At 41.4% G+C, this 15,901-nt stretch overlaps 1 long non-coding RNA gene across 1 annotated transcript; it reads right to left on the minus strand.

The window, feature by feature from the left end:
* Window positions 1–214: 214 nt before the first annotated feature.
* LOC141069078 (uncharacterized) lies at window positions 215–4,951 on the minus strand. Its single transcript, XR_012226507.1, has 4 exons — window positions 4,331–4,951; window positions 4,085–4,242; window positions 2,697–3,013; window positions 215–1,291 (listed from the first exon to the last, which is right to left on the minus strand). It is a non-coding gene; the product is annotated as an uncharacterized lncRNA (long non-coding RNA).
* Between the last annotated feature and the right edge of the window lie 10,950 nt (window positions 4,952–15,901).

Raw genomic sequence — 15,901 nt, forward strand, 5'->3', positions numbered from 1 at the left:
ATGGCAACTTAATAATGTATATGTTTATTAGAAGTTTTTTGCACTGAATTTTTACTGTAAAAAGCTAAAATCTTGTGTAAAAAAAAAAAACATCCATAAAGCAGCCAACAGCTTTAAAACTAGATTCATATTAATGCATCTGAATGTTGATTCATCTTAATAATAGGCTTCCTAACAGTGCCGTATTCAAGGAATGAATTAATATATGAAAAAAGAGTGTTACCTATAGATGGTCTTGTGAAACTCCCCTGGCATTCCTCTGCCCCGATGCACGTTTCGCTTTGCTTCTTTGGGAGGCGTGTCAGGGCGGGGGGTGTGCCTGTTTACATAGTAATCCCAACGTGTTGATTGGACTATGAACAGAAAAATAACCAATGAAGCTGTAAGGCAGGAGATAGGCCACGCATGCGCTATGTGATGATATCGCCATTGCATTATTATAGTAATGAGGATAAGCGTCATGGACGGAGTTTATCAGCGCATGCGCCGATCAATCAGTCTCAGTTTACAATAAGGGGGCAGTTTTGCGGTCACATGTTCGGATACACTGGGCTATCAGGTGTGATGACGTAAACGGGCCACTCCACAAGCAGACCACTGGCTGCTATCCCAATGAGACTGCGATCCACGTATGCGCTCAGCTCCATGGGTGTCTCAGTATAATTATAAGTATTAAAAAGGAATAACCAGCCAATATGGTAATGTTCATATTCCTCTAAGGTGCTGATGTGCTGGATGTGATAAAATAAAGTGCCAATGTATTAATACAGCTAAAGCTCAGAAATGGAAAATAGTGTGAAGCTTAATTAAAGTGCCTTATTGCATTAAATATACATATAATCCCATATAAGAATGGCCACTAAGCTGTGTGATATTTGTTATAAACTAATAAGTGACTAAAAATACCAATATATGTCAATAGTGCTATGTGTTGAAAAAAGGATGAACAATAAAAAATATGAGAAATATATATTTAAAAAATATGAAAATAAAAAAATAAAAAAAATAAATAAATTAAAATAATCTAAATCCTTAATAGAAAAATAAAAATTGACATATGAGCTGACTAAATACATAGTCCAATATACAGTACTGTAATAATTAAGGAATATCAAGTCGTCCAAAAGTCCCAGCAAGTTATTTTTCAATTTTCATAAGATGGTAGGATCAATTAAAACTGTTGATCAGATGTAAAGATTCCAAGATTGTCCTGAATATGATCAAACCACCGGGATAAAGCATTATTGTTTGGGAAGAAACAACATCACATGGGATCAATATAGCGATGATTCTGAAATAAAAAAATAAAATATAAATATAAAAAGACAACACTAAGGCTGCCACTAAAACCCCCTACCATGATACTTCCAAACTGCTAGAATGAGTATGTAATAATGTGAACTACTATAAAAATGCCCCAAATCCAAAATTCTCATTTAATCCTTGAGGGGCCACAGTCCCCAACCTATATATCCATTGGCACTCCTTTTTAGCTAATATCTTGCCAATGTCACCACCTCTTAGGCCCTGTCACGCATAGCAACGCACCAACGATCCCGACAACGATATGACCTTGTCAGGATCGCTGGTGTGTCGCTACATGATCGCTGGTGAGCTGCCAAACAGGCAGATCTCACCAGCGATGAGGACCAGCAACGACACGGGCGTCGCTTAGTTACCCGCTGTGTACCTTAAATACCAGCACACTGGTGCAGGGAGCCGGTAACCAAGGTAAACAGCGGGTTTCTAAGCGCCGCACGACACTTAGAAACCCGTTGTTTACCTTGGTTACCAGCTCCCTGCACCAGCGCGCTGGTATCTAAGGTACACAGCAGGTTTCTAAGCGCTGCGCAGCAATGCGTGCTGGCCAGCGGGAGACCAACGATCAAAAAAATGTCCAGGGCTTTCCAAAACGATCAGCGATACCCGGCGGGGGGGCCGGTCACTGATACCTGTCACACACAGCGATATCGCTGCTGAGATCGCTGTTGCATCACAAAACTTGTGACTCAGCAGCGATCTCGCTGTGTGTGACAGGGGCTTTAGTCCCAAATCCATAACATCAATACCCTTAAAGGATAATAATCTAGAATTACACTGATGAATTTTTTTAAAGTGTTTTGGAAGAGTTTTTAAAGTGATATCATCCATCAACATGTTAGGGCAGGTTAGGACAGGATATGGGTTGAACTAGATGGACTTAAAGTCTCCCTTCAACCTTAATAACTATGTTACTATGTTACTGTTTTGGCCTTATCTGTATCTATACAATGCTCCCGTACTCTGATTTTGAGTTTGCGACTGGTCATGCCAATATAGATTTTTTTGCATGGGCATTCAGCCAGATAGATAACCCTTTTAGTAGAACATGTAATGTGAGTTCTCATCTCAAATTTTCTAGTATTATTGAAATTGTGAAATGTGTATCCCTTAACCATGTTGGCACATCCCTTACATATACCATGGGGAAAGAATTCTTTACGATTAGTTTGTTTTCTAATGATCTCTTTCCTCCTGGGATCATAGGTACTATGTATAAGGATGTCTTGCAAATTGGGGGCTCGTTACGCCACAAAAGAAGGTCTGATAGGTAAAATTCTTTTAAGAATGGGATCAGTCAAAAGAATTTGCAAATGTTTTTGAATAATATTCTTTAGGGCATACCATCCTGTACTAAAATTGGTAATAAATCTTACCTGATGATCTTCCTTACCAGAGGTTCTAGCCAGTACGTTCTTATGTAATAGTTGTTCCCTTGGGGTCTTTTTAGCTCGCAAATATCCCTTTTGTATGGCTCTTCTATTATAACCTTGATCCCAAAACCATTCCTTTAAGATTTCAGATTGTTCTTCAATCTGGTCTTCTTCAGAGCAAATCCTTTTAATACATAAGAACTGTCCAATTGGTATGCAATTGATAGTAGTTTTTGGATGAAGAGAAATAGCATGTAGCAAGGAATTTGTTGCAATGGGTTTATGGAAGATTGCTGTGGATAGACGTCCATTTGGTAATGCTGAAAATGATAAGTCCAGAAATTCAATATTTCGTCCAGACTAGTAGGATAGTTTAATATTCTGGTTGTTGTTATTCAGCCTACTCATAAGTGATGTCAAGTCTTCAACTGGTCCTTCCCAGATGAAAATGATGTCATCTATGAAACGTATCCAATTATGGACACGTTCCATACCTGGCACCTCATTATCCTGAAAAATGGACCACTCAAATGCCCCCATAAAAAGGTTTGCGTAAGAGGGGGCAAAATAGGCCCCCATCGCAGTACCCTGCAGTTGTAAATAGATTTTTCCATTAAAAGTAAAGGCAATATGTGTGAGAACAAATTTTAATAATGTCAATTAATTCAGACATTCCCCTTTCAAAGTCACTGTGCATTAAATTTTTTCAACAGCTCTCAATCCATCAGTGTGCCTTATGGATGAATATAAAGCCTCAACATCGGCGATTACTAGAACCATCTGGTCTGTCAATTGTATGTTTTCAATATGACCCAGGGCAGCAGTTGAGTCCTTAATGTAGGAAGGTAATTATGTCACTAAAGGTTTTAAAAAGTGTTCAATAACATCACAAATAATTTCACACAAACCTTCATTTGCTGCAATTATGGGTCTGCCTGGTGGATCTAATGGGTTCTTGTGAACCTTCGGGACTAAATAGAATGTTGCTAGTCTAGGGTAACATTTCAGATAAAGGTCCAAAAGTTTTTTAGGGATGATGTTGTTTTCATAAGCACTGTTTAAAATATCAATCAATTCAGTTTTAAATTTGGTCAAAGGATTAAAGGTAAGTAATTTATATTCCTGGACATTGTTCAATATTTTATAGGCCTGAGTTTCATACATTTGATTGGGCCAAATGACTATATTGACCCCTTTGCCATTTTGAAAACAACATCACTAAGTTTGCTTAGAGAGTTCCTTTCCGAGAGGGGAAGATTATATTCAGATAGTCCCCTAGAGTTTCCCATCTCCTCAACATCAGACATAACCATTCTGGTAAAGTTGTCTACCATAGTTAATGAGGGAAAATTTTTTGACTTATTGATGAGGGCCATGGGAAATTTGCTTACATTTTAAATGTTCTCTTCCAGAAGGGATTCTAAAATCTCCAGAGCCTCCTGTTCCTCCTTATTAGTGAGACTTTCTCCCATAGTTTCTTTGAAAAGTAGTTTTTTCAGTACCAATTTTCTATAAAATAAGTGAAGGTCCTTTATAGTGGTAAACGGATCTAGGGCAGATGAAGGGGAAAAAGTTAACCCTTTCTGTAATAGGCTCTCTTGAGCTTCCGTTAACACTTGTGTGGACAAATTTATTACCTTCACTGATTCTCTTTTTTGGTTACGATTGGTTTGAGATGATCCTTTTTTGAAAAATTGCAGAGTCGTAGGACCTCTGGCACCATTATAAGTAGATTCACCCCCTTCACTCATGGATGAATTGGAAACATTGGAAGAACTTCTCGACATGCTCCTCTGTTGAGGCGTCTTTTTTTGCTTGCCATCTGAAAAGTTTATTTGATTCAAAGTCCACCATGTCCCTTTCATATTTTTTCTGTTTATTCTTAACTAATGATACCTTCCCATTTCTCAATATCCTTATCCAGATTAGCTATGATCTCCTGGAAACTTTCAGCCTTAAAATCCTGTTGTAGGGTTTTTTGAAGGGTATCAATTTCCTTTTCAATATTCGTCAATGTGGATGTATTTTTCTCAATAATAATGTTGATAAATTCAAAGGAACAGGTATTTGTGGCTTTAATCCATCTTTGGACCAAATTATAATCGTCCAAGTCAAAAGTGGGAAAGGTGTTAATCCTTAATCCGGACCTCTAGGGATAATTTTCTGTGCAACATAATTTTCTAGCGTCACTTTGGGTCACCAGATTTTGGTCTTCTTACATAGGGCATTTTTATATTTTTTAATTTTCTCATGGTGATTGCTGGAAGATAAAGTAGGTAAAGGACCAACACCTTTTTTTAAAAATATCAGATGCTTTCGCCTGCCAAGAGCTTTCTTTGGCCTTGAAATCCATATTATTGGGCTCTTTTTAAACAACAGTTATATACAATTATGTCACAAAAAAGTGCCCCAAAATTAATGACACCCCAGTATCTCTGGGTTAATGTACCATTAGATAAACAACGATTCACTACATAAGAGACCTAAATAATAAAAATGGTCCCAAATGATGGTACTGAAGATAAAATTATGATTTTATTAATAACTCAATTAAAAACAAGTAAAATAAAAAAGGTGCTAGATCCAATAAAGAGGGACTTCTTTGCCATAGGGAATCACATAACATTAGGCCATATATTAACAAATGGCACTATGAGATAATTCAAGATTGTTCAATCAATAGAACGCTAATACAGGCATAAAACATATCAAGATAGTAGTAATGGGTAGGCAAATGCACAATCCTAAAAAAGACTTCCTATGTATACCTGTAAAGGCTGCATTCATTTGTGAAAAGAAGCTGCGACTATTGTGTTGTGATTAGACAAAAACCTGCCATGCAAACAACATCTTAATAATCGGCTTCCTAACAGTGCCGTATTCAAGGAATGAATTAATATATGAAAAAAGAGTGTTACCTATAGATGGTCTTGTAAAAATCCCCTGGCGTCCCTCTGCCCCAACGCGCGTTTTGCTTTGCTTCTTCGGGAGGCGTGTCAGGGCAGGGGGTGTGCCTGTTTAAATAGTAATCCCTACATGTTGATTGGACTATGAACAGAAAAATAACCAATGAAGTTATAAGACAGGAGATAGTCCAAGCATTCGCTATGTGATGATATCGCCATTGCATCGTTATAGTAACGAGGATAAGCGTCATGGATGGAGTTTACCGGCGCATGCGCAGATCAATCAGTCTCAACTTACAATAAGACATCTGAATGTGCGGCACCAATAACAGCCGACGTGCAGGACACTCCTCATTATATATGTACTGTAAGTAGAATAATAAATAACAAATATATACAATCCCATCACCTATAACTCTTAACGGCTTCTTTAGAGACTAATGTGATGCACAAGGAGGCTTAGTACATAACACTAATATTCTTTTCTTCTAGAAAACCTTACGTTCAGCTGTCTGCTGTCAGGGGGACTCCCTGAAGCAATATGTCACCTATATACAGGTATGTGATTAATAGTTGCCATATACAGAACCTGCCAACTGTTCTCTATATAATGTTGGGGATGAGTTTTTTTTCTACATGAAAAATTTTCTATTGATTAAAATTTGTCCTATTAAGTTCTTCTAAGTACTATAATTAATTCCTGACATGAGCCTCCAATGATGCACCATTTCAGTCAGCTGACTGCTACAGCTAATCCCTACCCTGGTATGCATGGCCCCCTCATCCCTACCCTGGTATGCATGCCCCCCTCATCCTTACCCTGGTATGCATGGCACCCATCATCCCTACCCTAGTATGCATGGCCCCCTCATCTCTACCCTGGTATGCATGCCCCCCTCATGCTTACCCTGGTATGCATGGCCCTTATCATCCCTACCCTGGTATGCATGGCTCCCTCATCCCTATCCTGGTGTGCCTGGCCCTCATCCCCATCCTAGTATGCATGGCCCCCTCATCCCTAGACTGCTATGCAGGCCCGTTATACCTATCCTGGTAGGAATGGTCCCCCTCATCTCTATCCTGGCAGGATTGATCACCCCATCCCTATCCTGGTATGCAGGGCCCCATCCTCAACCTGGTATGATTGGCCCTCATCCTAGTCCTGGTATGCAGAGCCCCATCCTTATCCTGGTATGATTGGGCCTCAACCCAGTCCTGGTATGCGTGGTCCCATCCTTACCTGGTATGATTGGCCCCCACGCCCATCCTGGCATGCATGGCCCCATCAAAAAACATTAAAAAACAATTCTTTACACTTACCGTACGATACTTCCTCACAGCGTCCTGTTCCGATGCCAGCAGTTGCTTAATGCTTGTAAGCAGCTTATGGCAGGGATGTTGTGCGCTGCTTGCATGCCAAAGGGCAGTTACCAGAATACTCAATGCTTTGCACTCCGGGACTGTGTGTGCGCAAAGCATGAGTATTCATTGCTCTCTAGTGAGCACAGTGTCTGCCAAGGACTTCCTGCAGCTGACGGAGGTCATGTATGCCAATACTTAAGAGAAATGAATATTCATTGCCCTCCATACCCATGGGTGTGGAATGCAGCGGGCACAGGAGTTAGCCGCAGAAGCCGGCTCCTGCCTCTGTGACCCGCTGCTCCACTGAAACCTCTCCACCATCTCCCCTCCACAGCCAGAGCCAGTACATCCGGACTATAAGATGCACCCCCCATTTTCTTCCACTTTTTTGGAGGAAAAAAGTGCGCCTTATATTCCGAAAAATACGGTATATATCTGTTGGACACCAGTCAGGTGTAACATAATCAGTCAATTACTACCAAGGAAGGAAACAAAGTAACCATTCCCTGTAGTATGATAGGCAGATAATACATATCAATAATATTAAAGAACATTAGAAAATGTCAGTAAAACAACAAAAAAACAGAAAGAAGATGAAAAAAAAACTATACATCCTTTTAATTTATTATAGCTTGCCGGGTTTAGGAGGTTAACAGTGATCTTGAACAGCTTCACAGCAGTGCTTACAACTTCAAAAGAAAAGAGCTTGTAAGTACTGAAGAGGTTCCGGGGCTAGCAACGGTGGTCGGTTTCTAAGGCAACAAGCTGTAAACAACAAAAAAAGTGTTAATATCTAAAGAACGGCTGAAAATTTCAATAAACAGAAAATTGAAAACAATGCTTATATTTAGTGCTATTCGGTAATACTAATTTGTGATGATGGGAATAACCTTTTTAGAGATGATCCCCTATTACAATGAGCCTTCTACATCTTTTTCTTTTATTTACGGTGGTTATTCATGTATTCACTCTGTGTGTATAACATTTATCATGCTGTGATCTCTGTTATTACAGGTTTACTGTCTATTCCTTTATGACACCTTGTATGTGACTTCTATTATTTACATTCACAATATTTTATTTATTATTTGTTTTTTTTCCCCACTTACCAAACCTACACACTTAGGGTAATAGGTTCCGGCTATTTGCCCGCATAGTCTTCCTTTACAGCATAAATTATAACATCTCATATAATTAATGCTCTGCCCTCTTCATATAAATGGCGCTGTACCACCCACCTTGATTGTAACGCAGACACCATTGTATAATAATACGGCATTTTTTATTTTTTGCTGTGAATTAATGCCTTTTACAAGGGCCTGGGAAACTAAATGATAGCTTGCAATTTCAAGGACTACTAGAAATGTGATTATCGCTCTACGATGTCAAATATTAGAACATTTTATGCTGGAAAAATTTCTGTTGGAGTTTTAGTAAATGTTTCGCTTGATATCCCCTTATTAATCTCTCAAGAGCAGAGACTTACAGGGAACGATAATTATATATGCCGGTATATTCAGTCAATACTTTACTTATTGGGTATTCAAGGTCTCAGCTGACCATTGCTGTGACTGAACCTCATCTGATCTGGCCACTTTCATGCCAGGAATACTCCGCTGTTGTTCGCTTTGTCTATTATCTTCGATAAATAGTTATTATTTTCTGAGCTCAGTTTAATAAGTGGGGTTTACCATAATGTACACACGTACAGCTACATTTTTCTGCCACCGCTGTTTCTACTATGCTGGTCTATAGCACCTTCCTTTATTGGATAATTTTTTTTTTTTTAAATAAATATACCGTATTTTTTGGGCTATAAGTGATGGCACAGGGGGAACATGGCAGTGAAGGACATTCAGCAGACCGACCGCCCGGGCCTGCAAAACGTAGATTCAAATCCAAATCTGTAATTTGGGTGATCTGTTCATGTCTTATACATATAATTTCATCATAAACGGCTGATGTATAATTTACAAGCAGATGAAATTGCTCTATAATTACCACACAAAGCTCACATGCTTAGCATGTCATTCTCCGCAAGGATATCACACAAAGCTCAATGCATGTATTTTTAGTTACAAAGCTGTTAAGGTTGAAGAAAGACGTAGGTCCAATGAGTCCAAACTATAATTATACAAAGTTGATCCACAGAAAGATAAAAAAAAAAAAACAGTAACTCAACTGCTAATTGTCCCAAATCACGGTATAAAATTCCTTCAAGACTTCAAAACTCGAATGGCAATCAGAATAACTTCCTCGATCAACGTCCTAACTACAGAAATCCAGTACCCATAGCCAGTAATGTTATATTTTTCAATATTGCTCTTGTTCAATATATCAACCATCACGACAGAATTGTTTTATAGTGTCACTGCTCTTACAGTAAAGAATTCTTAACTTTATTCCCTCTGGCAGTGTTCGGCTTCCAATCATAGGGATGGCTCCGGCACGGGTTCAGTCACCGCCCTGTGTATAAAGAGTAGTGGCTGTGACCGTGCCCCCAGCACTGACTGACAGCCTGCTCTAATGCTGAGCCCTAATGCTGAGCCTGCTGTCAGTCAGTGCCGGGGGCGTGGTTACCTGCTCTCTATGCACAAGGTGGTGACTGAACCGGCCCTGGCGCCGCCCCTATGTCATGGCACCATAAGGCCTGGTGGTCTCCAGAGGTGCCCAAGATTCTATGAGACCCATGGTTTGAGGAAGACCGGTCTGGATTCAGCAAGTTTGTAGCTGCAAGGACAAAGTAAGGGGTGACAGGAGGTAAGATTTTTACATTTCTTTTACACCTTCAAGGCCCTTTTGAATCCAGTTATTGAAAACCAAATCACAAAATATTTAGGTTATGGCAAATCCATTTTTTTTGTTTGAAATTCAAGACTAATTCAATTCATTTTAGAACAATTTGCTCACCTCTAGATAGTATGTACTGTATCTACAGATTATATATTTATATATATGTCAATAATCCAAATTTTCTCATGATTCAGATCCTCACAGGTCCCAAAATTATATTTTGTTTTAATGTTTTAATTTGAAAAATGCGATGAAGGCAAAAGATGTTCCAGCACCAAATACTGAACATGTTGCATAATTGCCAAATTCCCAATTTTTCTGGGACACTCCGGCGATTCAGATCACAATCAAAGGCATGTCCATAAATCCATATTCACAAGAGTGTGCCTTTGAAGTTTTCATGGCGTCGGAGCTTTGTCACAAATATATAAATATTGGTGAGCATTAGTGTTGAGCATTCCGATACCGCAAGTATCGGCCGATACTTGCTGTATCGGAATTCCGATACCGACTTCCGATATTTTTTCAATATCGGAAGTCGGCATCGGAATCGGAAGTTCAAAGTTGATTGACAGCCTGACGTCATCATGATGCGCGGTGTGCGCGCATCATGTCATTTCGGGCCTTCCGGGGGTCTCTGCCGGCCTGCCGGGGGGCTGTGCCGGCCTGCCGGGGGGCTGTGTGGACTGCCCGGGGTCTGTACCGGCCTGCCGGGGGGCTGTGCCGGCCTGCCGGTGGTCTGTGCACCCTGTGGGGGTCTGTACCGGCCTGCCGGGGGGCTGTGCCGGCCTGCCGGTGGTCTGTGCACCCTGTGGGGGTCTGTACCGGCCTGCCGGGGGGCTGTGCCGGCCTGCCGGGGTCTGTGCAAGCATCGTCCGATGGGACTACAAGTCCCATCTGGCGATGCCTGCTACCATGACAGTGATTGACACATTAGCCAATGATGGGACAGTAGTAGTCCCATCATCCGGCTAATGTGTTAAATGTTAAAAAAAAAAAAAAATACTACATGCTACATACATACTACATACATACCACATACATGCTACATACATGCTACATGCATGCTACATGCATGCTACATGCATGCTACATACTACATATATACTACATGCATGCTACATGCTACATACATACTACATATATACTACATACATACTATATATATACTACATGCATACTACATACATACTACATACATACTACATACATACTACATACATACTACATACATACTACATATATACTACATACATGCTACATACATACTACATGCATGCTACATGCATGCTACATACATACTACATGCTACATACATGCTACATACATACTACATATATACTACATACATGCTACATGCATCATACATACTACATATATACTACATACATGCTACATGCATCATACATACTACATATATACTACATGCATGCTACATGCATCATACATACTACATATATACTACATGCATGCTACATGCATCATACATACTACATATATACTACATGCATGCTACATACATACTACATATATACTACATGCATGCTACATACATACTGCATGCTACATGCATGCTACATACATACTGCATGCTACATGCATGCTACATACATACCACATATATACTACATACATACTACATACAATACATTCATACAATACATACATAGACATACAGTACATATAACATAGAGTAACATACTTACCAATACTTGTCACATTGTTCCCCGAAGCCATTGTCTTTTTCGGAATAAATATTAACATAACAAACCACAAAAATACTCACCCACGATCCGAAGCAGTCCACGAGTGTGTCCCACGACGATCTTGGGTAGAGAACTGCAGCATCAGCTGTTGCTGCCGTTCTCTACGGGCTGCAGGAATCCAATGACGGAAGGTAGGTATCCTTCCACACTGTATTCCTCCGCCACTTAAAAAAAAAAAAGTCCCTAGTCTCACTTTAAGTGGCGGAGGAATACAGTGCAGAAGGATACCTACCTTCCGTCATTGGATTCCTGCAGCCCGTAGAGAACGGCAGCAACAGCTGATGCTGCAGTTCTCTACCCAAGATCGTCGTGGGACACACTCGTGGACTGCTTCGGATCGTGGGTGAGTATTTTTGTGGTTTGTTATGTTAATATTTATTCCGAAAAAGACAATGGCTTCGGGGAACAATTTGACAAGTATTGGTAAGTATGTTACTCTATGTTATATGTACTGTATGTCTATGTATGTATTGTATGTAGTATGTATGTAGTATATATGTGGTATGTATGTAGCATGTAGTATGTATGTAGTATGCATGTAGCATGCATGTAGCATGCATGTAGCATGTATGTAGCATGTAGTATGTATGTAGCATGCAGTATATATGTAGTATGCATGTAGCATGCATGTAGTATGTATGTAGTATGTATGTAGTATGTATGTAGTATATATGTAGTATGTATGTAGCATGTAGTATGTATGTAGCATGTAGTATATATGTAGCATGTAGTATATATGTAGCATGTAGTATATATGTAGCATGTAGTATATATGTAGCATGTAGTATATATGTAGCATGTAGTATATATGTAGCATGCATGTAGTATGTATGTATGTAGTATATATGTAGTATGTATGTAGCATGTAGTATGTATGTAGCATGCATGTAGTATATATGTAGCATGTAGTATGTATGTAGCATGCATGTAGTATGTATGTAGCATGTAGTATGTATGTAGCATGCATGTAGTATGTATGTAGTATGAATGTAGCATGTATGTAGTATGCATGTTGCATGCATGTAGTATATATGTAGTATGTATGTAGTATGTATGTTGCATGTAGTATGAATGTAGCATGTATGTAGTATGCATGTTGTATGTATGTAGCATGTAATTTTTTTTTTTTTTACATTCAACACATTAGCCGGATGATGGGACTACTACTGTCCCATCATTGGCTAATGTGTCAATCACTGTCATTGTAGCAGGCATCGCCCGATGGGACTTGTAGTCCCATCGGACGATGCCTGCACACACACAAAACCCCCGGCAGGCCCGCACAGACCACCGGCAGCCGGCACAGCCCCCCGGCAGGCCGGCACAGCCCACCGGAGCCTGCACAGACCCCCTGGCAGGCCGGCACAGCCCCCCTGGCAGGCCGGCACAGCCCCCCTGGCAGGCCGGCACAGCCCCCCTGGCAGGCCGGCACAGCCCCCCTGGCAGGCCGGCACAGCCCCCCGGCAGGCCGGCACAGACCACCGGAGCCTGCACAGCCCCCCGGCAGGCCGGCACAGACCACCGGAGCCTGCACAGACCCCCTGGCAGGCCGGCACAGCCCCCCGAAAGGCCCGTACAGACCCCAGAGAGGCTGTACAAGGGAAAAACAGGATTTTTCTTATTCCGATACCGGAAGTCCCATAGACTTGAATGGGACCTCCGGTATCGGAATCGGCGATACCGATACTTTTTTTTTTTTTCTTTTAAGATCGGCCGATCCATTCCGATCCGATACTTTGAAGTATCGGACGGTATCACTCAACTCTAGTGAGCATACAGGATGCAAACTTGCAGATTTATTTTCTTTAAAATGTTGATTTATTTATTTTTTCCTATATTAAATGGAATATAACAGCTTCTCCATTTTCCACATATCGACCCTATGTCGTTATACTGCTTCCAACAAACCACTTGTTTTCTATTAACCCCTTCATGACAGCCAATGCATATTTTTGCTGACCTGAGATATAAGGGAATATCATCCCCATACAGGTGACAATCCAGCAGCTGTCGGCTGTCCACTATATCTGACAACTTGCTGTATCACAAATGATCGGTGTTAGCAGCATCCATATCTGTTTAACCCCTTAGTTGCTGCTGTCAAAAGTGACTACATAAAATAAATGGTTAATAGACTGTGGGGGCCTCCGCTTTAATCTAATTGATACACTGAGATCATGATTGTGTGGTCCTGATGTTTGCCATAGCAGTTCATGGCCAAATAGCGGCCTAAGGGTACCGTTACACCTAGCGATGGACCAGCGATCCCGACCAGCGATATGACGCAGTCAGGATCACTGGTGCATCGCTAGGTGGTCGCTAGTGAGCTGCCACACAGGCAGATCTCACCAGCGACATAGCAGGGGTCGGGAGTCGCTACTTACCTGTCAGACGCGGCGATCCTGCGTCCTCCCGCCCGGCTCCACGAGTCGCTCGTCGTCACAGCAGGAAGCGCCGCAGGAAGTGACCGACGAGGAATGGTCCAGGAGCTTCTCGCGCGATCAGCGATAAACAGCGGGGGAGCCGGTCGGAGGTAAGTATCACATGCAGCGATATCGCTAGAAATATCGCTGCAATGTCACAAAATCGGTGACTTTACAGCGATATCGCAGTGTGTAACGGGGGCTTTAGAGTCTGCCGGCTATAGCGATCAGTTAAGAAATTAGTGACATTTAGGTGGTAAACAAACACTTTTTCATTCCTGCTATACCACTTTACATTAATTCCTGAAAATCACCTGAAGGGTTAATAAACTACCTGACAGCAGTTTTCAATATGTCAGGGGGTGCAGTTTTTAAAATGGTATCATGTTTGGGGCTTTACAATATATAGCACCCCTAAAGTCACTTCAAACTTGGATAGGTCCCTCAAAAAAAAAAATTTTGTAAATTTCCTTGAAAAAGTGAAAAATAATTGCTACATTTTTAAACCTCCTAAAAGGCTAACAAAATAAATTAGCTTTTTAAAAATGGTGCTGATTAGTGTTGAGCGATACCATCCGATATTCAGAAATATCGGGTCAGATTGGATCAGCCCGATACACAAAAAGTATCGGGTATCGACGATTCCGATACCGGAAGTCCCATTCAAGTCAATGGGCCAGAAATATCGGAATTAAATAAAACCCCTTTCTTGCCTTGTACATCCTGTTCGGGAGGGGGAAAGAGTGTGGGCGGTGCATGGGCGGACACTGTGCGTGTCTGTGTGTGCGGGCGGGGTCTGTGCGGGCCTCTCGGGGGGCCTGTTCCGGCTGCCGGTGGTCTGTACGGGTCTCTTGGGGGGTCTGTACAGGCCTGTCGGTGGCCTGTGCCGGCTGTCGATGTTCTGTACGGGCCTCTTGGGGGCCTGTGCCGGCTGTCAGTGGTCTGTGCCGGCTGCCGGGGGCCTGTGCCGGCTGCCGGTGGTCTGTACGGGCCTCTTGGGGGCCTGTGCCGGCTGTCGGTGGTCTGTGGCGGCTGCCGGGGGCCTGTGCCGGCTGCTGGTGGTCTGTGCCGGCTGCTGGTGGTCTGTGCAGGCATCGTCCGATGGGACTACTAATCCCATCGGGCTATGCCTGCTACAATGACAGTGATTGACACATTAGCCAATGATGGGACAGTAGTAGTCCCATCATCCGGCTAATGTGTTGAATGTAAAAAAAAAAAAAAAAAAAAAAAACATACTACATACATACTACTGTGGGGAATAGATAGCTCAGCTGGGATCTTTGCTTTGGCACAAGCGTGTGGCTATGAAGTCACTTCAGCAGACTAGCAAGTTCCACATGGATATTGACACGGCATATTTATTGTGCACACTTGTTATTCAATGTTACACATGCCAAACATGAAATAAAACATCTAAGGTCATCTGGCCACTAACTAACAATAGCAGGCTAACTACAAAATAAACCTATATAACAGCAAACAAGTCCATGTAATCTTACTGTGTCAGCTCCCAGCTCAGCAGACGAGAGAGACTGAAAGATCCCAGCTCCCCCTGATTATATCAGCTGGACCAGTCAGGAAACCAAAACCTGGATTGAATAAGTGGAGGGGGAACTACCAGTCCTTTCCATGCTGATCACTAAGGAAACCAGGACTGGATTACAGTGAAATAAACTGGCTTCATCATCAGTACAGGGAGACATACGAAATGAAACGGGGAGAAATATACCTGTTTTCTAGTACCTCTCCCCTTGGCACCTCACACTACATATATACTACATTCATACAACATACATACATACATACATACTACATACATACTACATATATACTACATTCATACAGCATACATACATACTACATACATGCTACATATATACTACATTCATACAATATACATACATACTACATACTACATACATGCTACTTATATACTACATTCATACAACATACAT

The sequence above is a fragment of the Dendrobates tinctorius genome, unplaced genomic scaffold (genome assembly GCF_039654945.1).
Source record: "Dendrobates tinctorius isolate UK_male_01 unplaced genomic scaffold, ASM3965494v1 ptg000256l, whole genome shotgun sequence".
NCBI lineage: Eukaryota > Metazoa > Chordata > Amphibia > Anura > Dendrobatidae > Dendrobates > Dendrobates tinctorius.